At 39.5% G+C, this 26760-nt stretch overlaps 1 protein-coding gene and 1 long non-coding RNA gene across 4 annotated transcripts in view; one reads left to right on the top strand and one right to left on the bottom strand.

Moving 5' to 3' along the window:
- The window catches only part of PPM1A (protein phosphatase, Mg2+/Mn2+ dependent 1A), a 49046-nt gene extending 31964 nt beyond the window's left edge, over positions 1-17082 (bottom strand). For 2 of the 3 annotated variants that reach the window (XM_030811595.1, XM_030811612.1), the window contains exon 1: positions 16629-17082. The gene's annotated coding sequence lies outside the window, so the exon portion shown is untranslated. Of the gene's footprint in view, positions 1-15824; positions 15927-16628 lie in introns of all 3 variants that reach the window. The other variant, XM_030811604.1, reaches the window with a different exon arrangement.
- A 2649-nt stretch (positions 17083-19731) lies between these two features.
- Positions 19732-25257, top strand: LOC105739250. Its single transcript, XR_001115167.2, has 2 exons — positions 19732-19840; positions 22516-25257. It is a non-coding gene; the product is annotated as an uncharacterized LOC105739250 (long non-coding RNA).
- Positions 25258-26760: the final 1503 nt, after the last annotated feature.

The following is a 26760-nucleotide window of genomic DNA, read 5'->3' as shown; positions in this document are numbered from 1 at the left end:
TGAAAGCTGATCTTTTCCACTCCTGCCCTCCAGTGGTGGGTAGTTGAATCCCTACAACATCACACCTTAAAATAAATACCAAGAGATTAAAGATTGAAGTCTGAAGTATTAATAATAAAACGATATCAGTAGATGTAGGCAAATATTTCTGTAATCTTATGGTAGGAAAGGACTTTCTAAGGATAACAAGAAAAGACTGACTCCAAAGGAATAAGAAAAAGTGACTCCAGAGAAAAAGAAACTTCTACAGTATAAAATAAAGCTCATTAACCTGAAAAAGCAAACGTCTTTTAAGCATCTGCAATATATACACAAAAGTTAACATTACCACAATATACAAACAGCTATTTTAAAAGACAATAAAAATGAACACTTTAAAGGAAAAGAAATAGGCAATGAATGTGAACAGGCAATTAAATAAATAAAAGAATATAAATGGCTAATAAATATATGGAGCAATGACCAATCCTGCTAGCTATTAAACACAAATTTGTTTTTTATACATTACCTTCTCAAAGATTAAAAAATTATAACATCCAATATTGGCAAAGGAATAAAAAAAATACCTCTCATAAGTAGGAGAGTAAACTAGTATCTTTCTGAAGGGTATGTAGGATATACATTAATTTTAAACATTGACTTCTGCTATGATTTGAATGTCACCTCCAAAACTCATGTTGAAATTGAACTGTCATTGTGACAGTAATAACCAGTGAGTCCATAAAAAGTAACTGGGTGATGAAGGCTCTGCCCTCATGAACTGAGTAATGCCCTTATCTTAGAAGTGAGTTCCTGGTAAAATCAAGCCTGGCCCCATCTTGCCCTTGTTTGTGCTTGTGCTCTCTTGCATTCCTGCCTTCCACCACAGGACGATAGCGCAAGAAGGCCCTCACCAGATGCAGACCCTCAATCTTAGACTTACCAGCCTCAGAACCGAGAGCTGTATAAACTTCTATTATTAATAAATTACCCAGTCTGTGATATTCTGTGATAGCAACACAAAATGGACTAACTTCCAACCAAATGGATTTGTATATTCACTTTTGAAATGTATCTCTGTTCCAAACATTTTAATGTATGTTAAATATACATTAACTATACAAACAAAATATTTTAAAAGACCAAGCCACTGAACTCTTTAAATGCAAAGCAGTTTTTGAAGCTGAAACTGTGAGCCTTCTGGGCTCAAGTAACAGAGATGGCCAAAAGTCCACATCCTGTAGGGATAGTAACAGGGACTAAAAAGGTACCCATGCACGGCTGGGATAGAACTCAGGCTCATTGCTTGAAACCAATACCCAGGGTGAAGAGGCTCTTCCAACCTATGAAAGGAGCCAGAAAAAGCTACTACTAACCATTGCATGGGGCTATGGTTTAGATGAAATTATGTGTCCAGTGAGAAGAAATATAGATCTTAGTTTGTGTCTTATTCTTGGAAAGAGAAGCCTGATCCTGATGTTACCAAGAATCAAGGGAATCAAGCCTCCAATATAAAGATGTGGTTTTAGACAGAGATGTAGGTGCATGTAAAAACACTGGATAAGAAGAGTGAAAAAGAAAATAAAACAAAAACTTCCAGTCAATAGGAGACTGCAAAAGCAAACTCAAAACACACGAAGAAAACTAAGATGGACAGCCAATAAAATCAACAACTGTAATTCATTCTAGAAGAAAAAATGACAATCTGAAAATAATTTCAAATGTTAAAAGGAAGCCACAATAGCCACTAAGGGGAGAAAAATTAAAAATAGGCAGAAATCAAACCAGAATAGGTGGCTATTAGACAGCCTGAATATTTTTTAAAAATTCACTGGAACTGAGGCCACATAAACTCTAGCTGGACAAAGTCAAAGTGTGAATTAGTAAATTAGAAAATGATACTGAGGAACCACCTAGAACATAATACAGAGACTAAGAAGGAATATTGGAAAATGAATATTCAAAGATATGAACACTAAGGAATTTTCTAGAAACAAAAAAAGATATGAATCTTCCCATCGACAATGTATTTCAAAGAGGAGCTATGGATAAAACAACATACTTAAGCATATCATAGAAATCTGTTTAGAATATCAAGTACGGCAAAATAAAACAAATATTAACATGTCACACTTACAATATGCAAGGCTGTGTTCTAAGGGCTTTAAAATTTAATCCTCATTACAACCCTATGACACAGATGCAATTCTATCTCCATTTTGAACTTGCCCAAGGTCACACAGTAAGTAGCAGTGACAGAATAAAGAAAAGCAATCTTTTAAAAAACTATCAGAAAAAAAAAAATTACATACAGAAGCCTAACAATTAGGCAGAGACCAGACTTCTCAGAGATCCAAGTTTGCCAAGTTTCACAAGACAATGAAATAATATACTGAGGGTGCTGATGGGAGGAAACCTATCAACCAAGAATTTTCCATGTAGCTGAAAAACAAAGTAATGCATAAAATATACTTTCACACAAAAACTAAGGACATTTACAAGCCAGCCTCTTACTAAAAGGATTACTAATGGATGTACTTCAGCAAGAAGAAAAGTGGACTCAGAGAAGATGCAAGGAACAATAAGTACAGAAACTGGTAAAAATACTGGCTAATTAAACAAGTTACTGAGTATAAAAAGGAAAATGAAACTTTTATGCTAAAAAAAGTAGAAATTACATTGTAGGCAACTATACAGAGGATGGAGAAATGTTCAGTTTAATCAAATATTATCTCATAAAAAGAATCACCAAATACAGAAAGAAACAAACTACCTTAAGTACAACTTCCTAAGGACTTCTGATACTGGAATTAACAAATATAAGATATTATATCTATGGACAAAATGCCCAAGAAGGTATTTTTTGAAAATTAACGAAAAATAAGAAACTATAAAAAAATTATCAGGCAGACCGAGAAAGAAATACTACTTTCAGAAATAAAAACAATTGGGTGGGAGAGGGTGAGGGTTGAAAAACTACCTATTGGGTCCAACCTTCAGTATTTGGGTGATGGGTACACTAGAAACCCAACCTCCACCATTATACATGCTATATCCATGTAACAAGCATATGCACACCTCTGAATCTAAAAAAATAAATTGTAAAATGTTGATATTAAAAACTCAAAGGATGAGTTAAATAGATTAGACACAAATGAAGTAAACTAGACAACTGAGTTGAAGAAATAAAATAATAAAGTTGCCATTTGGGAATTGCTCAATAAATAAGTAAATATATCAAAGTATGTTCACTTCAAAAAACCTACAAAGGCCAAGAGAAAGGGGAAGATAAAAAAGAAAATCAAATTCTCCAACAACAGTAACATAAATGGTCCACAGAAGTAGGCTCTAAGAATTTAAGACCTGCACATTAGAGTGCCCTTGAAGCCCAGGGAACTTTTTTTTTGAGACAGAGTCTCCCTCTGTCACCCAGGCTAAGAGCAGTGGTGCCATCTTGGCTTACTGCAACCTCTACCTCCCAGGTTCAAGCAATTCTCCTGCCTCGGCCTCCTGAGTAGCTGGGACTATAGGCGTGCACCACCACGTTCGGCTAATTTTTAAGTTTTTAATTAGAGATCAGGTTTCGCCATGTTGGCCAGGCTGGTCTTGAACTCCTGATCTGCCCAACTAAGCCTCCCAAAGTGCTGAGATTACAGGCGTGAGCCACCGCACCCGGCCAAAACCCAGGAACTATTCATGTCAATTCCCTGCAACATGCCTAAGGTAGTAATAAAGTTTAACATTTATTGCACTAAGAGAATCAGAAAATACCAGCACAATGATAGTGCCTTACTTTATGTAGCAGAGCTTAGTCTTGTTTAACAAATACTCTTCTGTTATCTCATATTTTATATATGTATGACATATTTAAATCATAGCAATCTTTAAATCCCCACATCTTCAGAAGTAGAAGGGTTTGTTTTGTTTTGTTTGTTTGTTTGTTTGAGGTAGGGTGTTGCTCTGTCACCCAGGCTATAGTGCAGTGGCACGATCACAACTCAAACTATAGCCTGGAGCTCCTGGGCTCAGGTGATCCTCTTGTCTCAGCCTCCCAAGTAGCTGGGAGTATGGGTGTGCCACCAGGTCCAGCTAATTTTAAAATATTTTTTTGTAGAGACAAGGTATCACTATGTTGCTCTGGCTGGTCTCAAACTCCTGGGCTTGAGCAATCCTCCTGCCTCGGCTTCCCAAAATGCTGGGATTACAGGCTTGAGCAACCATGCCTGGCCAAAAGTTTTCTATTAGTTTGCGGTTCTAGAAAGTCCCTCCAATTTCCCTCAGCACTAAAAATATTTTCACAGACTTCTATGTTTAAATACTCCTCTAACAATGCTCAGTCCTGTAGATTAGCCAGTTAAATCAATAAATACTCTTGTTTCTCCTATAATACAGATCATCTATAAAACAGGAAGATTTATATAGAGGAAATCTTTTGTAAAGAAAGAATCCTTGTTATTAAAAACATTATATATACACATTTTGTAAACTTGGTTTCTACTACTATAAACATTCAGATAACACATTTTATCTATTAAATAATGAATATCAATTACTCTGAAGAAAATATAACCTATCTTTATCACCTGTTCCTTACAAAATTAAGTATAAGGTATTTTAGGCAGTATTTCTGATAAGAAACTGAATACATAATTTAAAATATATAATCGTCCTAGTAGTCAAATATAGGTACCAACAGTCTAACGGTGTGTATTCCCCTCCCCCTAAATTTCCAGTCTGCTTACTATAGGACTTTATTGACTTTACACCTATATGTGATTTATTACTCTTCTTGGGGCACTTTAACTGAATGGCCCTAAAATCTCAGTAACAATTCTGATCTAATCAGAAAGCCTTTGATCTATAAAATCAAGGTATGATTTTCTTTGGAAGCTGCAATTTCTCATTTAGCTCCATTTTCTGGCTAAAAAGTGAACTAAACAGCCCACTGAATCTGACAGCACCCAAAATAGGATTCTTCCCCTCCTACTTGGACCTGATGGGGATGGTGCCATTTAATCCTCTGGAAGATTTATCTGAAAAATAATCCCAAGGTGACATGGGTTTCCTACTCTGTACTGGTTCCAACCCAAAGATGTTGGAACAAACCAAAGAGAACACATGATTATGGTTCAGCTTTAAAACTCCTACACAAGGTTCTAGAAAGAAAATATCTTAAGGATACTAAAGCTCATCAGAAAAGGGGGCTATCCTTTGTGCTTCACTGACATATGCCTAAAATTCAAAATTCAGTACAAAATATTTTAAATATTTTACCTATGTTTTATAACATCTTTGTCTTTTATTCCTTCCCTCTAGGTTTTATTCTCTCTTAAAACAGCCTCCAAGATTTATTCTGATGCCCATAAACTCAGTATCCTTGAATTTTTAATGTCTCTTTCTAATCCTGCTCTTATCACTTTGCCTCTCCTCCGCCTGAGCAATCTCTTCTTCTATATCTCCTTTCTTGCTTTTAATTCTTCCTCATTCTGGACTTAGTAGGGGAGTAAGAAGGTAGACTCTAGGCAAGCCAGCTACAAAGGTAAACATATCTCAGTAAACTCATACAAGTCTGAGTTTAAGACTTAAGTGGTATTTATGGGAAGCCGAGAGGCTGCTGAACAATTCACAGTAAAAAGCACCACCAGAGGTAAGGGCTAATGGTAGACATTCTTTTGAGTTATAATACTAATAAGAAGTCTGGTTCTTGGTTTAAATTGGGATGCAGTCTCTCAATTACTTAATACTTTTTCCCGGTCAGACAAGAATTGTTATTTAAGTTGTAAAAGAAGGCTAACTTATTCATAGCTATCTCATGAGACATGCAAGACACATATAAGTGAAAAATCACTAATAAAAAGTTACCTGTATTCCATTTATATAAAATATCTAAACTAGACAAATCTATAGACAGAAAATAGATTAATGGTTGATAAGGGCTGGGAGACTGGTCAATGGGGAGTGACTGCTAATGAGTACAGGGTATCTTTTGGAGGTGATGAAAATGTTCTAAAATTAAATTGTGTTAATGGTTGCATAAGTCTGAATATACTAAAGACTACTGAACTGTAAACTTTAAATGGGTGAATGTTATGCTATGTGAATTATAAAGCAATTTTAAAAGATTGATTGTATGGTTTTCTGTATCAGTATTTTATATAAAAAGGTTAAAAAACATGACTATGGATTATACATAGCAGTCTAAAAAATACTCATGCTATAGTAAATTTTTTTCAAAGGTTAAAAAAGTTACCTGAAAATTTCTCAGCTGACAAATATTTCACCTTATAGCCTTAAATAAATATTTACTTCACTTTTTCAGTTAAATATTTACTTACCCTCCTCCAACAATAAACTTCACCCAAATGAATTCTAATGCAACTGAACTGTTATTGAGTTCAATGTGCCCCAAATTAAGACAATACAAAATTTCAAAAAGCAAACCAAAATCAACCAATTGAACCAACTAAAGTAAGTCAGGTAAAGCTCTTCTATGCTAAAGACCATTTTTTTACCCTAAAATTATTTAAAAAATAATTAATCTTTGCTAAATTAGTTAAAATTTAAAAGTACTCAAACCATAGTTTGCACAGATACTGGCAGCAGTTTCAATCTTACAAAGTGCAAGTGAACACACCTTGCCACTTTTGATGTTCTTCATAGGTTTCCTGATTTTTTATTTAATGTATCAACATCTTCTACTTGTGCTGTGATCTGAAGTACATAATCCATAAGTAGTTTTCTTAAATTTCTATAAAGGCATGTATTACACAATTTTTAAAAGTAAACTTTGTAAGTATATAATTGCTAGAAAAACATCTAAGCTAAATTTAGTTGGAGGACTCTAGTGACTATAAAAATTAGATACTGACCTATTTTCACTACAATTATAGTACAAGCAAAATACTAAAAAGACATAGCATAGAACTATTTAGTTTATAAAGTTTTCTAATAATGTTTTAGCATTTACAATCTCAATTTGTCTCATCTATTAACTAATTCAGATTTATCGGTTTTGGATAACTTGTCTTATCCAAGTTATCTATAGACAGATCTATAGACAGAAAATGTCTTCTCCAAGTTATCCAAAACTGAAGTGGATTCAATTCCTAGTTTGCTACTTATAAATTGCTGCATATTTGAGGGTTTGGACTCAGACTAACCCAGAAAACAATAACTGACTTCCTGATCCAATCTATCCTTTTTTTTGCTTGCTTAAAACTAATAAACAAAACCCCTCACATAGAGCATTTACAAATGTTTGCTGATAACCTTGTATACTTAAGTTGAAAGAAAGGAAAAATAGAACTTATTAAACATTTAAGATGGTAAAAGGTTCATTTATATACAAATACATGGGGATTCTAAATATTTTACACATATGAAATGTCCCTGCTGAAAAAAATGACGAAAAGCATTCGCCTCTAACAGACTTCTGTTGATATAATCTAACATTTTTCAAAATAGAGTCACTCACTGAGTTCATGAATTGTGACATGAAATTTTTTTGTGTGTGTAGGGAGACAGATGCTGAGGAAAGTAAGAGAGAAAAAAACCTTTTCAAGTGAAATTTATATTTAATAGCTTAAAAAATGTGTGACCACCTACCTCCTATACTTGAATAGCCACACCTCAAATCGCATGGCCCAAAATGAACTTCTCAACTCCTGCCACTTCTTAGTTCCACGTCTGAGGAAACAGATCTATCCTTAGTCATAAGCTCATAGAATCCTCTATTTCCCTTATTGCAGCACTTACCTGGTAAATTATCTCTCACTTTAGATTTTAAGATCCAGGAGGAAAGAGATCATGTCTTTTTTGTTCATATTTAGCACATGACACTTGACGAATACATGAGACAAATGAATAACAGCTATTATACCCTGGCTTCTCCCTTGTCAACACTGATTATCTTCTATGCAGGAAAAGGTATTTTCAGAGAAGTTGGCCAGCCAACAAACTGTATTCTACCATTTTCCATCTATAGAATACATGGTTGTCTTTTATCCCTACAAAAATATCATAATGGATTTCTAAAAAGGAAATATTTGACCCTAAAAGAAATCTATGGCTTAATCAAAACTTGATTTTCAGATTACTGTTCATCAATGACTTTAAAAAGTTTATCAACATCATAGATACACACTCCCATTATTGAAAAATGCCACATAAGGAAGGGAACAAAAGAGAAGAAACATAGTTATGACTAAGAGCCCACACATTTTCTTTCCCTGAGCTATTTATTTATTAATCTGCTCATTCATTCAACATTCATGGATGGATGAATTTTTTCTAAAGTTTTCTCTACACAAGAAGCCAAGTATAAAGTAATTCAGACACAAACGAATTTCTGGGAGCTGGGAAATCCATTGTCAATGTACTCTAGCCAAAAATATCTCTAACTTCATCTTGGAGTTTTACTACATAAAACAAGTAATACTATTTACACTTATAGAGCTACTTATTTTACTGACTGTAGCAAACCAGAAAAGATCACACTAGATGGCTAACTAGTTGAAACACCTGCTTACTGTACCAAGAAGCATTTATGCAGAAAGAGAAAATGAAGATGACAGATATGGACTAACAAAGGGTAAGCTGTGGGTTGGTCACAAAGCAAAAACTGCCACTTCTAAGATTGGCCCCTTGGCAACCAAAACAGCCTTACAGGCTCTCAGAAAGGATAATACCCTACTGCTTTACAAAAAGTGAAAATTTTATTTACTATCTACTTAACATTCTGAGGTATGATGGCATACTGCAAAGATGTTTTTCTAAAGCCTGGTAAGTTATGAGATTCTGTTTGGGAAAACAAAAACAAAAAAATATATGGCCATCCCTTATCTTTTATCATTCACATTTTCATTTCTGAATTTTGGTAATAAAGGTAAGCACACTTCATCTTTATACACAGTACCAAATTATGATGTGATCCTACTAGTTATGCTAAAGAAAAAGGTAGTACTAAGAATCCAAGACATTCAAAGTTGGTAATGAATTATATTCTTATTCTTTGAAACAGTACAATAGACAATTCTTGAATAACATATTCTTTAAAATAATTAAGCCACCTAAAGTACAACTCAAAAAAGAATGTTTACTTACATCCTTGCCTGAGGTGGTCATATCATAGATGAATACAAAACACCAGCCTAAATTTAAAGTCATTATACATGACCCATGCTTTCTCATAGTCTGCTATATTTCCAGCTCACATTCAATTTTCTGTCATGTGTGCATCAGAAAATGAACAGGGAGACTACAAAAATTTAACAGTCATATATTGATAATCTCTTTAAAATGAATGAAACAAGACCTGTTTTTAAGGAATTTATTTTCAATAAACATTGAAGTTACCATTTATAGTATAATCTCTATTGTAAACTCAGCTAGCTTGTGTTTAAGACTATCTTCTTAGACTCACTGAGAATTTCATTTGAATAAAGGATCAGTGAAATAATTTATATCAGTGGGTTGCAAAGTAGTAAACATGAATAAAATTTTAAGCCATAAGAAAAAAGTGTGTATGGCTTGTGGAACTAATGGTATTATGGCCATATCATATGCTTTTTTAATATTAAAAAATGTAATAGCTCTTGGGGAAAATTTCTAAAGGGAGCTAACATATGATAATATACTTTTCAAACTTAGTGTACACTGCCACGTCAAATCCCAACTCAATCACAAGATTCACTCTCTGGGTACAATGGAACAATAGTCATATCCTTCATGTACAAAGATTTTCTGACCCATCACAATGGCCAAGAGACTTACTTTCCGCAGTAGCAATGAAACTGCATGGATCAACAAATTATTTCTGAAAAGTCCAAGGACATGTATTAGGCTTCTGTTAATAGCTCTGAAACTCTTGGCAAATAACTGCTCTGTTTCAATTTCCTCATCTGTTAAGATATAGGTAGTAACAGCATCTAGCTCATAGGGCTGCTGTGAAGATTTAATGAGATAATAACTGAAAATCTATTATAATAGTCCCTGGCACGTAAGAGCTCAATAATGTTAGTTATCATTGTTAGTTGCTAATGTCAAGGCTAGGAAAACATAAGAGGCACACAAAGAATCAAGAGGTCTCATTAGCACTGTTCTCCAGCAAATGGATCTAAGCTGGCACTGACTGACTATATGAAATTACCCATTTAAAAAGCCAATAAATTTTACTATGTATTTTCTTTTTTTTTCTTCTTCTTCTTTTTTTTTTAGACGGTGTCTTGCTCTGTTGCCAGGCTAGAACGCGGTGATGCGATCTCGGCTCACTGCAACCTGTGTCTCCCAGGTTCAAGCAATTCCCCTGCTCAGCCTCCTGGGTATCCTGGGTAGCTGAGACTACAGGCGCGTGGCCACCATGCCCACGCCACCACACCCGGCTAATTTTTTGTATTTTAGTAGAGACAAAGTTTCACCATGTTGGCCAGGATGGTCTCGATCTCCTGACCTCGTGATTCGCCTGCCTCAGCCTCCCAAAGTGCTGGGATTACAGGCGTAAGCCACCACACCCGGCTTGTATTTTCTAAACACTGAAAATAGTCTAGCATTTTGAAAAGCTTGAAAGTCTAGCTTAGAGGTTTATTTGAACACAGAGTATGCATATTATTAGATACTTGTTGGGTTCAAATTAAATCAGCTGATAGTAATCTCTCTTCTTTAACACATCATCTAATTCCTGTGATTCCACAATTCCTCTCTGGTTAAAAGGACACAAAGTTCATGATAATATTTGCAAATGTAAAATACTCTGAAAAGAGATATGTGATTATAAATGTCCTGTTAACCCTCAAAGCCAAAATGTAGGAAGTTAAAATGAAGCCTGTAGGTCCAGAATCAGTCAACCTAGTCTTCTACATCAATATAAGAACACTGCCACACTTCAGATTTGTATAATCTTCACACTTAAATATCCAGGTTCAGAAAAAATAACATACAGGAGAGAGTCAGAAACGTCTGCTACGACAAAGCTTGTAACTACTTCTACTACCTCCTCCTACAACAATCACTTTCACTCCAAGTAGATTTTGCTTAATACTTACCAAATATCTGAATGTCTACTATCCATAAAGCACTGTGCTAGCCGCTAGCCTTTGGGTAAAGTAAAAATTTATTTTTCCCTTTAGAATTAACTGAATGCAATTATAATTTAGACACAAATACCTAAAGGTAAAACATATGATAGAAATAATACACAGACATCGCTTTAAGTACAGAGAAAGGAGAGATTAAACACTCTGGGGGTCAGAGATGACTTTGTGGAAGAAGAAATATTAGAAATAAGCTTTGCTAAAAGAGAAAACCAAAGCTGGAGAAGGAAAGAAACGAATTCCAGACTGCCCATTAGCATGAGCAAAGATCCATGGAGAGAAAAGAGTGTGTTCCAGAGACAGCAAGTGTACCAGTTTGGTTAAAACAGACTAATGTCTTGAGGTCCAATCATGGAAAGTGTCAAAAGCCAAACCAAGAATTCTGAACTTTATTCCAGAGGTAAAAGGGAGTCACTGAAGTATACTGAGAGAAACGATATAACGAAAAACCATAGTTTAGAAATAATTTTGATGGTTTATAGAATCAGGGAGGAGATGCAGTACAAGATGCTGGCAGGAAAGACACCAGTTGGAATACTAATATCTTGGTTTGGGTCTGCAGTAGTAAGACCCGCACTATTCCAAGACAATTTTTCAAACTTAACCTAGAACTCACATATAAAGCCTTAATGCCTTTTATAAAGACTCCATTTTTTAAAAATGGTAATAACTGAGTTAATCAGAATGATTTAGTTTCCTTACTCTTTTGCATCCTTTCCTGTAGCAATGATATCTTCCTGCTCATTTCTAACCATAAACTGTAACTCTTCAAAATACCAACCCTTGTTCTTCCTTACTGACTGATCATTCTAGCCTGAACATTCACCTTTGCTTTATTACTGTTACTCTTTATCCGCAATTTAACCATCTACTCCCACCTAATCATTAACTCCAAACCCTTGACATCTTGCCAGCTTTGCAGAGCCAAATAAAGCTACTCATACTCAACTTTCTCTTTCTTCTATTACCTCTTAACTTTTAGTCTATTCAAATGCAAGCTCTCTAAACTCACAGAGTTTACAATGTCTTCTAAATTCTCTACTCAATCTCTAGTTTGGCTTCCAGGCTCACTGCAAAAGTTATACTGAAAGACAACCCTCTCATACTAAGCAAGTCTCTATACCCCTAAGTATCTCAAGATTTCATACACTCAATAATAACAGCTACCATTTATGTGGCACTTTCTTCATGGTAGAAAAGATCTCAAATGCTTTATATAATTATTTTATTAAATCTTCAAGATAACCTTACGACAAAAGTATTTCCACTTGACATAAAAAAAAACAGGTTTAAGAAATCAAGTAGCTTACCCAGGAACACCTGGCTAGGAAGTAGGAGAACAGGGACTCAAACTCTGTCCTTTCTTTCAAAGGTTAGTTTTATCACCATGTCCACCATGGGGCCCTTCAATGTGGCTCTACTGATTACATCTGTTCAGAAACATTTCCCCAGATCCTTCATTAAGGATATCAACCACTTGAGAATTAACATGGATTCCATTCCTTTATCTAAACAATGGTACTTGAAGCCATAAAATGTTTAGCTTTGTTAACTTCTGAAACTTTGGGAATGAGAAAATGAACTTAATTTCTTGAATCTTTTCTGAATGTTTTAGAAGAAAACATTAGTCTTGCGTTGGAAGACTTTACATAAACTTACATGGACTTGCTTAACTCTAGGAATCTATGAATCGTAAGTGTTAATGTTTAGCTTTTGAAATTTTAGTTCCTGGTAATAAGGAGGTTCATCTAATTGGGAAAAATCCACTCAGTAATATCTTGAAAAATAATTTTATATCTACCCAGATCTGATCCTGGCCTGTTATTTAGGTTCCCTGACCCTGTATTTCCTTATTTACAAAATGAAGATAACATCATATATTTTAGAAGGTTACGGCAAAAAATTAAAGCCTAACACAAATAAATGGCCAAGAAAGTACGGCTTCCATTACTTTCTTCTGTATCTAGAAGTAGTTTAGACTCAAAAGATTTTAATTCTAAATCGTATCAGCCACAAAAACTAATTGCTTTTAATCCAGATCTTAAATATGGATACTACATACACTTGGTCAATGGATTCCAAATAAAAATATTAAGAATTATAAAAACTCAAGATCCCTCCTTTATCACATATTTACTCAAGGAAGCTTAAAACATCATAAAAACAGTTTAAGAGTCTAGTTTATTGATACACATTAAAAGCCTGTACCTTTCCTCAGTTCCTTACAAAAATTGTAAAGTCTATTACATTTTAGATAAAGGTATACAGAAACTTGCCTCTCTCAATTGCTTATTTTCTCTAGCTCTGACCTGCCTCAGCAAAAGAAAAGCCTGGTAACGAGATTATCTAGGTAGTACATGGATAGCTAGGACATTCAAAGGTCAAAATCATCAAAGAATATATTCTGGAGACTCAGAATGATGTATAAAATTGTTATGTAATATGGAGAACATAAGACATTAGAAAGAGTGAAGGGTAAAGAATATAATCAATCTTTTGATTTTCATATAGGTTAACCCAAGTTTATTTCATATATGAATGGCTAATAATCCCAGGTCAGTTAATGTATATATCTTGGCTAATAGCAAAATAACAAACACAACTTAATTTTAAAATTTGTTATTTGAGATGGAAGACAGGACATATTGTGACATAAAATTACTTAGAGGAAGACACAACTTTTATCCAGTTGCCTCACTATACCTTCTCCCCTTCTCCAAGGTTTATATATTTCACAGGGCCATGCCTTGTTTTATCTTCTTGCTTAACTCTTACAAAACCCTGCCATGGCCAATTTTCTTACATGGCCGTCCCTTTCTCCTGATTTGATTAAGGATGGAAAGTATTCAAGAGTATACTGACTCAGAGTCAGGTGCCCAGGCAAGAGTTAGATAATCATTTGAGAGGATCATCAAAATATCACCTTGTTATATTATTTCTACATGAGCATACATTTACATCTTAAAAAATTAATCCAGCTCTCATGGGTGAGTATTTCAGAGATAACAAGTTCTTTGTGGATATATGCCACTCTTTGGTTAAAAATTACAAATAAACACGCACAGTTAAACCAAAATCAGCTGTACATTCTATTAGCTATTAGAGTAAACAAATGGCCTAGATGTAATCTGAACAAACTCAAAGACTATAGGTATTTAGAAACTGCTCAGCAATATTTACCACATGACAAAATGATGTTGCTATAGATTTCTTTCAAAAACAAATCAGGTATTACAGAATTTTCAAAGGTTTAACAAGACCCAGCTTGAAGTGACAGAAAAAACCTTCATAATGTGTTTTTATAATGTCCTTCACATCAGACTACCAAGGGTCCTGTGCTTGTTCAAACCTGTAGTCTCAACCACCCTTTGTCTCCCATGAAATCTCCATCCTCCTTCGTCTCAAGAGTTTCTCTACACATCTCAATCCCAAAAGGAAAATCAATAGCTTACAAGAATACAGGAATAGCTTTTCTAAAGAACCATCACCAACTTAGAATTTGTTAAATAAAACCGAACCGAGAAAGAAATCCAGCCTTAGAACACTGAAACATCTAAGTGCCTGACACATAACAGGCATTTATTTGGCAAAGGTACGTTGACTAGACACACAATATTGATAAAAAAAATTTAAAAATGTAATAACTGGACAGTACATGTGATAATCTAATCTGCCCAACTGGCTTTACTCATCTGGAAGCTGAACTCAAAAGGTTAAAGGACTTGTCCATGGACACAGGTATTTTGGAGCACAGCCATGACTAAACAATCCTTGTCTCCTACTGCACTGTTCCCTTAACAGGTCATATACTCAGCCCTTCACGTAAAAAGATACAATATGTACACAAAATACATAAAAAGATAAAAGCCAAATAAAAAGCAATTTGATGACTATTATTTCTCAAATATAATTGAGGTAGTTAACTTCAAACATTATCAGTCTTAATACACCTTTCCCATAATGTAATTACTTCACTGATCTAAAAATGTTTTATGATATCAAATTAAAATGTCTTAGGCAACTGCCATGTGCAGGAAGTTCATTATAGTTTCAATAATGTGGTACTGCTGTAAACTTCCAGGTTAAAAGTAATCATCCTTACATGATGGAAAGTTTAATCAGATACATATAAGTTACACATAACAAAAACAAAACTATAACACTAGGAAATGTTACTTTGTGCTTCAAATTATTTATTGGTAAAGAAAGCATTAAGTCAATAAAAGCAGCATCTAAGAACAGAAAATCTCCTTATTTTCAATTTTCTCATTTGTAAAATAAGGAGTTACAGAAATACAATCTTTGGAAAAGGCCCAATATATAGCAAGATAAAAGTATAAAAGTGAAGTGTTTCAAAGAGAGTTGGGGACCAAGTTATGATAAATTCCCGACTGCTCTGGAACCCCATGTCTCAGCAGAGTAGTGTTTCAGCAAATTCCTCCACTTTTCGGAGCGCAACACATGTAAAGTGGTTGTGTTTAAAACCCCAACGTGCAAGTTTGAAAAGACTGTTTTACAAAACAATTGTTAAAATGTCTAATTTCTCTCAATAATGTCAAAATCATTTCCTTTGAGAAAATGATACGTATCTCTCATACTCTTCCAACCACTTCTTAAAACACATTCAGCTCATTATTCCAATTAGCAGGAAACTTGCGGTGAGGTGGGGTAGCACACAGATCCCATGGCTTGGACAACTGAAGCACGACTTTTGTGGATTTGTACCATGTGGTGTTTGAGAAGAGAGAAGAAAAATACCTCAGGTGATGAAATTTTCAAAACATATCTAAAACTGCAGTTGGTAGAAGGCTCTCCACAGCCAGCTGTCTTTCAAGAAAAGGCTCCAAGTTTATTTAAAATCTACAAGCAGAACAGAACCATACCTCAACCAAGCTCTAACATCAAGAAGTTTTACCCGATTTACGTAGTTAAAAGGATGAGAAATCGGAATTTACTTCAATGGATTTGTTCGATGCCTTAATAATGAATGAACTGGACGCATCACTCACTGACTTGAGTTCTGAAGGAGCCTCTCAGCCCTGCCCCCTGTAAAACCTTAAGCAATTTTTACAGAATTAGGTTTTTCGAGGCTAAGCCCGGTTCAAAGGAAGTCTCCCCGCCTCCCTCCCAGGGGCCGAAGCCCAGGACAGCCGGGGCGGCGCGCCCGGGCGGGTGGGGGCGCGGGGACGCCCCCTCCCCGCTCGGGAAAAGTTCCGCAGACCGCTCTCCGGCCAGGCCGGCCAGCGGCCGTCGTCTGCGTCGCCGCCGCAAACACCCCTCCCGGCCGCGGACGGCCAGAGGGTCGCGCCCCCTCCCCGCGCCACCGCCACTAACACCCCGCCCCCGCCTCCCCGCCACCGCCCTCGCCGAGCGTTAACCCCTCGCCGCCCGCCGCCCGGCTCGGGGGAGGAGGCCGGCCAGGGGGTGGAGTTGTCGCGTCTCCTCCCGGGAGCGCCCGGGCAGACGCCCGGCTTGTTTACAGGCCCCAGGCCTGCCCGCCGCCGCCGCCGCGCAGGCCCGCACCGCCCGCCAGCCCGCCGTCGGCCCGAGCGCCGCACTTACCCGGAGCAGCCGCAGGCGGGCAGGTCCCTGGTCGGCCGAGGCGGCAGCGGCGGCAGCCGGGGAGGGGGTCACCGCGGCGGCGACAGTGGCAGCCGGGGAAGGGGTCACCGCGGCAGCGGCGGGCCAGGTCAGGCCGGGGAAGGGGCGGAGGAGGGGAGGAGCCGGGCTGCGTCCGGGCCCCCGGCTCTCGGCGCCCTCGCGGCTCAGATCATCCGGGCGTTGGAGACGGAGGCAGAGAGCGGGTCCCGGAGAAGGAGGAGGAAGAGCCGAGGACTCATCGCTTTCGCGCCTCACCTGTCTAGCGTCCCCCCACCCCCCCTCCCCAACCACCCGTTCCGGAGCAACAGCCGCCTGAGGACCCGAAGCTGCGGGCCGGACCGGCGCCGAGACCACTGCTCTCTAGCTCCCGCGCGCGCTCCCGTCCCTAGCGCCGCCGCCGCCGCCGCCGCCGCCGCCTCTAGCGCGGCCCCGCGCAGGCGCGCTCACGACCGCGTCGCCCCTCCCCCACCCCTCTGCTCGCCCCGCCCCACTGGCTCCGCCGCCGCTACAGCTGCGGCGCGGCGCGGCGCGCAGCTACAGAGACCCGGATGTCGTTGGGCAGGAACTGCGGCGAGGGCTAGTGGGCGGGGGAGGGGCCGCCACAGATGACGTCACTGCCCTACCCAGCTTCTTTCTCTGCCGTTGCCGCCGCCGTTGCCTTACGGCTTGGAGCACCAGGCCGAAGCCGAAGGGAGCGTCCGGATCCCGGATAGCAGCCAGGACCCAGGTCTTCCCATTCTGGCGCCAGGGACTGGACAGAATGTGCAGCTATTAGGTGCCCAGTAGATCGACAGCCCCTCCGTGCCCGGCCCTTGGCCAAGTAGGGTCTCGGAAGCTACCCCTACAGCGTCCGTGCCCCAAGCCCTGGCTCTTCTACCTGCCTGCAGATACAAACCCCACTCCCTGCGAAGATGGTGTACACGCAGCCCCGAGTACAGACCCGGAGCTGTCCACCCTTCTTGGGCGCCGTCTGCCCTTCGAACCCATGGTGGGTCCCAGGCAGCTGCCAGACCCCCCTACCCCAGAGTCCCACGCCTCCAGAGCCTTCCTCTCCCAGGGACCCCAGGAAGCCCAAGCAGGTGCCACGGCCACACACCTCGCTTCCCAAAGGGCAGAGACACACGCACGCTACCACCGCCCACCCACGTGCGAGTGCAACTGATTCACGCACGGGGCACATGCTCTGAGTTTCTGGCAGGTTTTCCCTCTGTAGTTCAGGGGATTCCACATTGTATTTATTTGCACATGTTAGATAATCACGTGATTCTGTCCCAGGGGACCTCCAACGACCTCCAATGAGGTAGGTTAAGGGAACAGGATTTTTCCAAAATCAGGAGAATAATCAGAAACATAACAGCTGCTTCTATTAAGAGGTAGAGATGAGCTAAAGTTAATAGAAACTGCACGTGCCGGCGGCCAAAATCCAGTTTAGCTAGCTAGAAAACCCGACCCACGCTGCTTGCAGACGCCGGGGATAGAATGACAAACCCTAGGCAGCCAATGAATCGCAGCCTAGGAGCAGTACATCACCAGCACGGGTTCCCATTGGCTGGGATGGCCTTCCGTCTCTTGTCAGCGTCTTAACCAGTTCACGAATTTGACCTACACCACATTCACAGGAAAAGAAGTTAGAAGAAAAGCCTGTATTTTTAAAAGATGTTCTGATGCACACACAAAACAAAGACTTCATTGTAGAAGGCAGGTTCTTTTACTGGCCAAATTGAGTTCTGGCTAGTAAAAAAGTTACATTTGTGTTGAAGGCCTCTCTATTTTACTTGAGGAGCTTACTATAGCAATTTGCACCCTACTACTTTCTATCTCCTAAACCATTTTGTTGCCCCAACTCTTAGATCAAAAGCAACCTCTTTATTCTTTCTGGCATTCAGCAAACATTTATCTGCTGGTTTTAAAGTTGTAAAAAGCCATCTCCGATTTTCTCAACATGACTTTGGGGAAGGTTCTGTTTCCTTCACTTTTAGACCTAGAACCTAACAACAGGATCAAATATATAATCGCCAGTCACTGGCAAACCAAATCTTCAAGGAATCCAAAAATTACTCAATATCTTTGCGGTTAGAATTGTTTTTTGTTTGTTTGTTTGTTTTGAGACAGAGTCTCGCTCTTTCGTCCAGGCTGGAGTGCAGTGGCGCAATCTCGGCTCACTGCAAGCTCCGCCTCCCGGGTTCACGCCATTCTTCTGCCTAAGCCTCCCGAGTAGCTGGGACTACAGGCGCCCGACACCACGCCTGGCTAATTTTTTTGTATTTTTAGTAGAGACAGGGTTTCACCGTGTTGGCCAGGATGGTCTCGATTTCCTGACCTCGTGATCCACCCGCCTCGGCCTCCAAAAGTGCTGGGATTACAGGCGTGAGCCACTGTGCCCGGCCAGAAGTTCTTAGAAGATGAACATGGATCATTTCCAGATATATAAAATAAAAATAAAATTCACTATGCATTTGGTCTCAGTATCATCTGAGGATACATTTCCTAATTCTCCACATACCTCCCCCAACCCCCCTCTTAAAATATATGCAGTAATGTGAGTGACCCCCTCAGGACGCTAGTATTTGAGAATACCCCTCACCATCCTTTTACACTGAAGCCAGTCACTACTCAAGAGTTAGAAAGCCAACCAGAACATAGGTTCAACAATTCCTTCCTCCCTCACTACCTGTTTCATATTTTTTTCTCTTACATATCCTCTTCACTTGGTTTCCTCTTTTCTCATTTCTCCTTCTCTCTCTTCTCTTTTTCTTCTCTTCTCTTTTTGCCTTAGTTGCCCTTCTCTTCCCCATTCTTCTCTTCTCTCTTTTCATTAGCTTAGTACAAATTGTAGCTTCTGCTACCCATTTTCTCCCAGAACAGAACATTCGAGCAGACAGTGCCCCTAAATGAATTTCATTCAGGGAGAGGGTGTGCCCCCTACCCTGGCCCTCCTTCCTCCCTCCCCTACATCATAATATGTAATGAGAAACTTAGCTGTGTAGAGGACTGTTACAGAATGAAAAGGATTAGAGAATCCTGTCCTGTGTGACATCACTGGGGCAGCCCGTTGGGGAGGGGCAGAGGGGAGCCGCCAGCAGTCCTATGCTACCACTGTGGCTCATCCCGGGGCTTGATAGAAACCTGGGCAACTGTGAGCACCAGAGGCCAAGTCCTGGACAGTCTTTAGGGTTAGGCTTTCACCTCAAGATAGCCATATATGGCCACAGCCTTACAATACTAGCGTGGATCTTGTCAGATAAGTTCATCTGTTCATCAGATAGCTATTGTGCACCAAGCACTGTGTGGGACACTGGAGGTAGATAATGACATCAATGGGCACGCCCTGCCCACAAAGAGCCGACATAATAATAAGAGGCACAGACAAATAAGTCAGCAGATAGAAAGGAAATTGCATACTGTGATCCATGCTGTGAAGAAAATAAATAAGGAAACAGATGGGGGAGATGACTTGAAACAGGTGTTCAGTGCAGACCTCTCTAAGAAGGCAGCATTTGATCTAAAGGATGAGAAGGAGTCAGCTTCATAATCAGGGGAGAACTTTCCAGGTAGAGGGATCAGCATGGACAAAGGGCCTGATGTGGAAAAGAGCTTGGCAGAAAAGAGTTTTCTACAGCCCAAAGACAAGTTCAGCAAACTCAAGGCAAATAGTTTATAGTCATTTAAGCTTCGAGAGTGTTTCAACGTGGACACTAGGGATATTTAATTTATAAGCAGGAAACCACATTGTGTGGAGGGGTATAATCCATAGAAAATAACTTGGTGAGTTGATCTGGTGCAAAAAGCAAAGCAACTTTTTAAAAAATCAAAATTAAAAATAGTCTGGATGCAGTGTCTCACACCTGTAATCCCAGCACTTTGGGAGGCCAAAGCGAGTGGATCACTTGAGGCCAGGAGTTCAACACCAGCCTAGCCAACATGGGGAAACCCCATCTCTACTGAAAATACAAAATTAGCCAGGCCTGGTGGCACACACCTGTAATCCCAGCTACTTGGGAAGCTGAGGCAGGAGAATCACAGGCAGGAGAATCGCTGGAACTCAGGAGGTGGAGGTTGCAGTGGGCCGAGATCACGCCCCTGAACCCTAGCCTGCATGACAGAAAAAAAAGCACCTTTATTCAACTCTTGAAATTGAGAAGTGTTCCATAACCCCAGGAAAGACCCGTCAGACAATCCAGCAGCAGCTAGAAAAGAGTGAATTATAAGCTTCAAATAAATAGTTTTCCTCCCAATATGAGTACCTATTTGTATTAAGTAAAGACTAGCACAAATTTGAGTGGGCTTCTTCAGGACAATTCTTCTGGGTGTTTACTGTCTATTCTGGGCATTAGAGAAGATCTCAAACTAAACCATACTTTTGAAAGCAGTGACACACTGCATCCTTAACAATGGTGGCCTGGTTGAAAACAGTGATGAAATGGTCATCATAATAAAGCCTTTTATCTGTACCTGACTCTGCAGTTTACAAAGCACTATCATACAGACTAACCGGTTTAATCCTTTCAAAAACCCTTGCAGGTAGACTGGGCAAGGACTCTTAATCTCCTCCTTTACAGAAGAGAAAACTAAGCATCTGGTAGTAACTACCCAGGGTCACAGAAATTAATGACAGGTACCCGGGTTTGTCCCCTGTACGATACTGAGCATCATCGCTTTTACATGCTGGTAGTAAAGACAGCAGGAGTGGAAAGAGTGCTGAACTTAGTTCTAGTCAGTGGTGTGGAGAGCTGGCCTGTACTGGCTCATGACAGCAGATTATTAAATTTTCAGAAATTTTGTCTGCTGTTTGTTAAATACTCATTATTAAAAATTAAATGATATAGGCCAGGTGCAGTGGCTCATGCCTATAATCCCAGCACTTTGGGGAGGCTGAGGTGGGCGGATCACCTGAGGTCAGGAGTTTGAGATCAGCCTGGCCAACATGGTGAAACCCCGTCTCTACTAAAAATACAAAAATTAGCCAGGTGTGGTGGCGGGAGCCTGTAATCCTAGCTACTTGGGAGGCTGAGGCAGGAGAATTGCTTGAACCCAGGAGGCAGAGGTTGCAGTGAGCTGAGATTGCGCCATTGCACTCCAGCCTGGGTGACAAAGTGAGACTCAATCTCAAAAATAAATAAATAAAAATCAAAGTAGAAATAAAAATTAAGTTATATAAACTTCCAATGAAATAAATTTTAAACAAAGGTAGTATGTATGTGATAAAAACATCACTTCCAAATTATGTTAATACATTTTAATATTGTCTTTGTTCTTTAGGCAATTTACATGCATTGTGTCTGCATGGTGGAAATTCCCTGTAATATGTAATTGTACATCTCTTCCCAATACCACATTTAGTGAGTTTTCTTTGGTAGCTTGATCAGCGGATACCACAGATGAGGGCTTCACTTATTGCTTTGTTGGTTGTGGGCTAGACCAGGGGTGTCCAATCTTTTGCTTCCCTCGGCCACATTAGCAGAAGAAAAATAGTCTTGGGCCACACATAAAATACACTAACACTAACGATAACTGATGAGCTAATACAAAACAAAACGAAACAAAATCACACACACACACAAAATCTCATATTTTAAGAAAGTTTACGAATTTGTGTTGGGCAGCATTCAAAGCCATCCTGGGCTGTATGCAGCCCACAGGCCCAGGGTTGGACAAGCTTGGTCTAGGCTTAAGTGACAGAGAAAATGTTTTATGCAGAATGTAAAAGATATGTTGTGTCTATAACTGTTACATGGTAAATAGCATAAAAACATTCAATTTAGCAATGAAGTCACATCATTGACTAATAAGCTCTAACATACATTTTTGTTGTTTTATTTTTATCTTAAATGAAAATATTAACCAATAGCCATGTTGGAACTACATTTGGAAAGGTGGTTGTTAAACATTTCCCAGCACACACCTGGATCTGCATCTGCTGTGTCAATTGAACCACTCACTGGTTCTGTGACCTCAGGCAAGTCATTTAAATTATTAGCCTTGGTTTTATCCTCCACAAAATAATTCCTCCTAAAATGTGTTGTGAAAATTAGAATAGATGAGGCACCCTTGAAAAGATGACTGATGCGGTTGGTTGCCCCACCACTTCCTACTACTTGGCAGAGCCTCCTCGTTGGCAGATCCTTCTCTCACCAAAGCCTGTATATGGATGCATGCTCTCTCACCCTCCCTTGTAGCTTAGAGCAGAGCATACCAATCTATGTGCCAGCATACCCTGGTATGTCTCAGATGGGTCATAGATGTGATAAGGTATTGATCCCTTAAGCCCTTGGGACATTCAAGTGAGGCTGAGCTGCTGAAGCCCTGGGATGGTATGACTGGCTACAAGCAACATTACCCAGGTACCCCTCTGTGTCACAAAAACTTTATCTTTGTATGTGTGTCATGGTGTGAAAAAATTGAGAAGCACTGCCTGGGGACATAGAGAGGTAGACCAATTCTGGATAAAGGAAATTGAGAAGTCTTGAGGGGGATAGAGAGGTTTTCTTCCCTGATAAGAAGAATCACAGGAGAGAAAATGCCTTCCTCAGCCATGTGTTATTATTTCTGTAAGTGAGCCTGGAATTTCAAGGTTATCTTGCAAAGAACCAATGTAATGTAGAGAAAAGAATTGATAGCAAGTGGCTGGATCTTTCACATTGTAAAGCCATTGAGCCATCCGTGCAATTGCCCACCTTGGGAATTTATTTTTAAGAGTGATAATAAATGCTCCTCATTGTATAAACTACTTTGATTTTTGTATTTGGTTATTCATAATTAAAAACACCCAAATATTGTAGAAGAACTGGTACATCCTTGAAACCTAATGAGTGCTCAGTATGGTTAGTTAATCACCAAATTAGATCCTTTGCCTTTAGAAAAGCTGCCATGGTCAAATGTGTGTTGATCTTATTTTTCATAAATATTTAAGAAATTTGTTCAGTAACTAGCTTAACTTTTAATATTTATCTTGAGTCTCTTCTAAATATGTTTTTACTGTATAATAAAAGCAATAATTGAAAAATGACATCATTTTAAGGTTGAGAGCAACTAGATACAAAGATGTTGATATGCATTTTCTCTTCTCTAAGGATCTAGACAAACTGGAGCACCATTACATGAAAAAGGTTAAAGAATAAATGTTTTGCAGAATGGAACTGGAATTAATTCATGGGAATTACAGAGAAGATCATATTAGTTCAATATAAAAAGAGGGCCTAGAATGTGCCAAGCTCCATACAATACCCCTCATAAGTGTTATGTAATTCTCACAACAACTTTGCAAAAAAAAAAAACTATTTTTTTTTTTTTCCATTTTACAAAGGAGGAAGCTAAGGCTGTGAAAAAGAGCTCTTCTGCAAGCCTAGGACCATCTGATTCCAAAATTCCCACTCTTTCTGTTGCAAATTCTGGCTAAGCTTTCCAGAGATGACTTGCTTTCCCCTTGAGGCCCTTTCAATGCATTGCCCCCTGGAAAACAAAAAGCCCAACAATGACATCTTTACCAAAGATGCCTTGGGGAGATGGGAGAAGAGTTATAATGCACATTACACAGCAAAATCTTTCTTAAGCTCCATGTAAAATTGTTTTTTTCTTAGAATTTTGCTTCCAGCAGTCACTTCCTCCATTCTCCTGCTCTCTCCACGTAAGGAAAATTTCTATCCTGCCTTCTCCTAATACTCTTTCCTGGTTTTTTTTTCCTGCACGTTTCTTAAAAATCTCACATAAGGCAAAAGCTAAGACAATATCCATCAACACCTCCACCCCCACCGCATGTCCATGGAGAGCTTCAAGTCATCCTGCCACTGGTACAAACATGACAGAGGCCTCTGTAGAGAAGTGGCAGGTAGAATTCAGGTTAGCACCAGAATCTGAAAACTCCAGCTCCTTTGGTTGGAGCCAGGCTGGTAATATAAATGTTAGATCAGGCTGGGTCTGACACAGTAGGGATTGGTAGAGCATACTTGTCATATTTGAAGGCATTCAGAAAAATAATAACCTTAAAACATTCTAAACATGTTGGAGTCAAAGAGGATACCCCTTGACCACTGCATGAATTGGAGTTCAAAGATCCTCTCTTTTGCGTAGGCTGTGGGTTAGTTATTTAACCTCTCTCAGACTTGTTTTCCTCTTCTGAAACAGGGAATATCAACTACCTTGCAGAAATAAATGAGATCCTGTACACAATGCACCTACCACATTGCCTGACCCAATACTGTGTACATATATAAGAAAATGTTCATGCCCTTTGCCCACTTTAAAAATTTTTTTCTTGTATATGTGTTTAAGTTCTTTGTAGACTCTGGAATGGAGCTGGAAGCTATCATCCTCAGCACACTAACGCAGGAACAGAAAACCAAACACTGCATGTTCCCACTTATAAGTGAGAGCTGAACGATGAGAACACATGGACATAAGAAGGGGAACAACACTCACCTGTGAGGTGCGGGGAGCGCATCAAGAAGAACAGCTAATGGGTGCTGGGCTTAATACCTGGGTGATGGGTTGATCTGTGTGGCAAACCACCATGGCACACATTTACCTATGTAACAAACCTGGACGTCCTGCACGTGTACCCTGGAACTTAAAAATAAAAGTTGACGAAAAGAAAACATAACTTACTTTTAAGCACATAGTGTATATCTATATTTTTTTAGACAGAGTCTCCATCTGTCACCAGGCTGGAGTGCAGTGGCACAATCCCGGCTCACTGCAACCTCCACCTCTTGGGTTCAAGCAATTCTCCTGCCTCAGCCTCCCCAGTAGCTGGGATTACAGGTGCCCACCACCACGCCCCGGCTACTTTTTGTATTTTTTTAGTAGAGATGGGGTTTCACTATGTTGGCCAGAATGGTCTCAATCTCCTGACCTCATAATCCGCCCACCTCGGCCTCCCAAAATGCTGGGATTACAGATGTGAGCCACTGCACCTGGCCCATGTATTTTTAATAATACATTGTAAATGATTTGACATTATCCATCCCATGTTTTATACGGGCTTAGTTATAGATTCACTCTAGAATTGCTGGTTATAGAGCAAAAATCATTCTTTTCAAGACTTGTTTTAACTTCTAGTCCTTCAGCTTTGTGAATGGAACATGTACATATGATCTACGAGGGATAAAGGGAAGACAAGGATCCTCTGCTGGAAAGATCTGCCTCCCTTACCATTGCTGGACCCCTTTTGTGTGAGTTTTCTCCTTCATGCCATCTGTACCAAAGGTGACCATTTGGTTCTGAATCTAAACTCTAGATTGTTCTTCTTAAAGTGCTTCAAAAGAAAGACTGCAAGCCCTATTTCTATATTTTATATAGTATTTATAATAGAGGCATTTTATGTTACACTACTTGAGTCACCATGTATTTTATTCGTTCAGTAGATGTTGAGCCTCCGGAATATGCCAGGCACAGCTGTAGATGCGGGAGATACTGTGGTGAAGAGAGGCGGCTTTCGTGGTGTTTACCTGAGGTCAACAGAAAACAAACAAGGTCAATGCAGAGAGGGATAAGTACTGTAAAGAAAGCAGAGCAGAGTATGACATGGGCAGGCAGGGTGAGAGAGGGGCTGAAGGAGAGGTTACTTTAGATGCTCAGGGAAAACCTATGAGAGGAGGTGGCAGCTGGGCAGACCTGACTGACAGGAAGAAGCCATCTTAGAAGATCTGGGGGAAGAATGTCCCAGGAACGGGCAGAGGCCATGGGGTGGAAGAGAGCTTGGCATGTCCATGAAAGACAATTCTGAGATGTCTGGGCATGCTGAGGGAAGGAAAGTATGATATAGGCAGGGTGCCTATAGGCCACAGTAAGGATTTTTAAAAATTTTATTCTAAGTGTGATGGAAAACCACTGGAGGCTTTTATGCAGAGTAATGACATGATCCGATCTATGTATTGCTCTTGCTGCACTTTAGAGAAGAGATTTTAGGAAAGCAAAAGTGGAGGCAGAAAAATCCTTTCATATCAGTTTAATATATCCTTAAAGAGAAGGTGAAATTTGCTTTTAGCTTTAAATGACATAGAGAGATTACATTTTGGTGGTAGGAATGCGGTCTTTTACAGAGGTTTTGTTACTGGGGTTCATGTTTCCATTTTCTGGGAACTATTAATATATATGG

The sequence above is a fragment of the Nomascus leucogenys genome, chromosome 1a (genome assembly GCF_006542625.1).
Source record: "Nomascus leucogenys isolate Asia chromosome 1a, Asia_NLE_v1, whole genome shotgun sequence".
In the NCBI taxonomy this organism is placed as follows: Eukaryota; Metazoa; Chordata; class Mammalia; order Primates; family Hylobatidae; genus Nomascus; species Nomascus leucogenys.
Note: the sequence above shows the minus strand (reverse complement) of the source record. Positions and strands in the feature narration are given on the sequence as shown.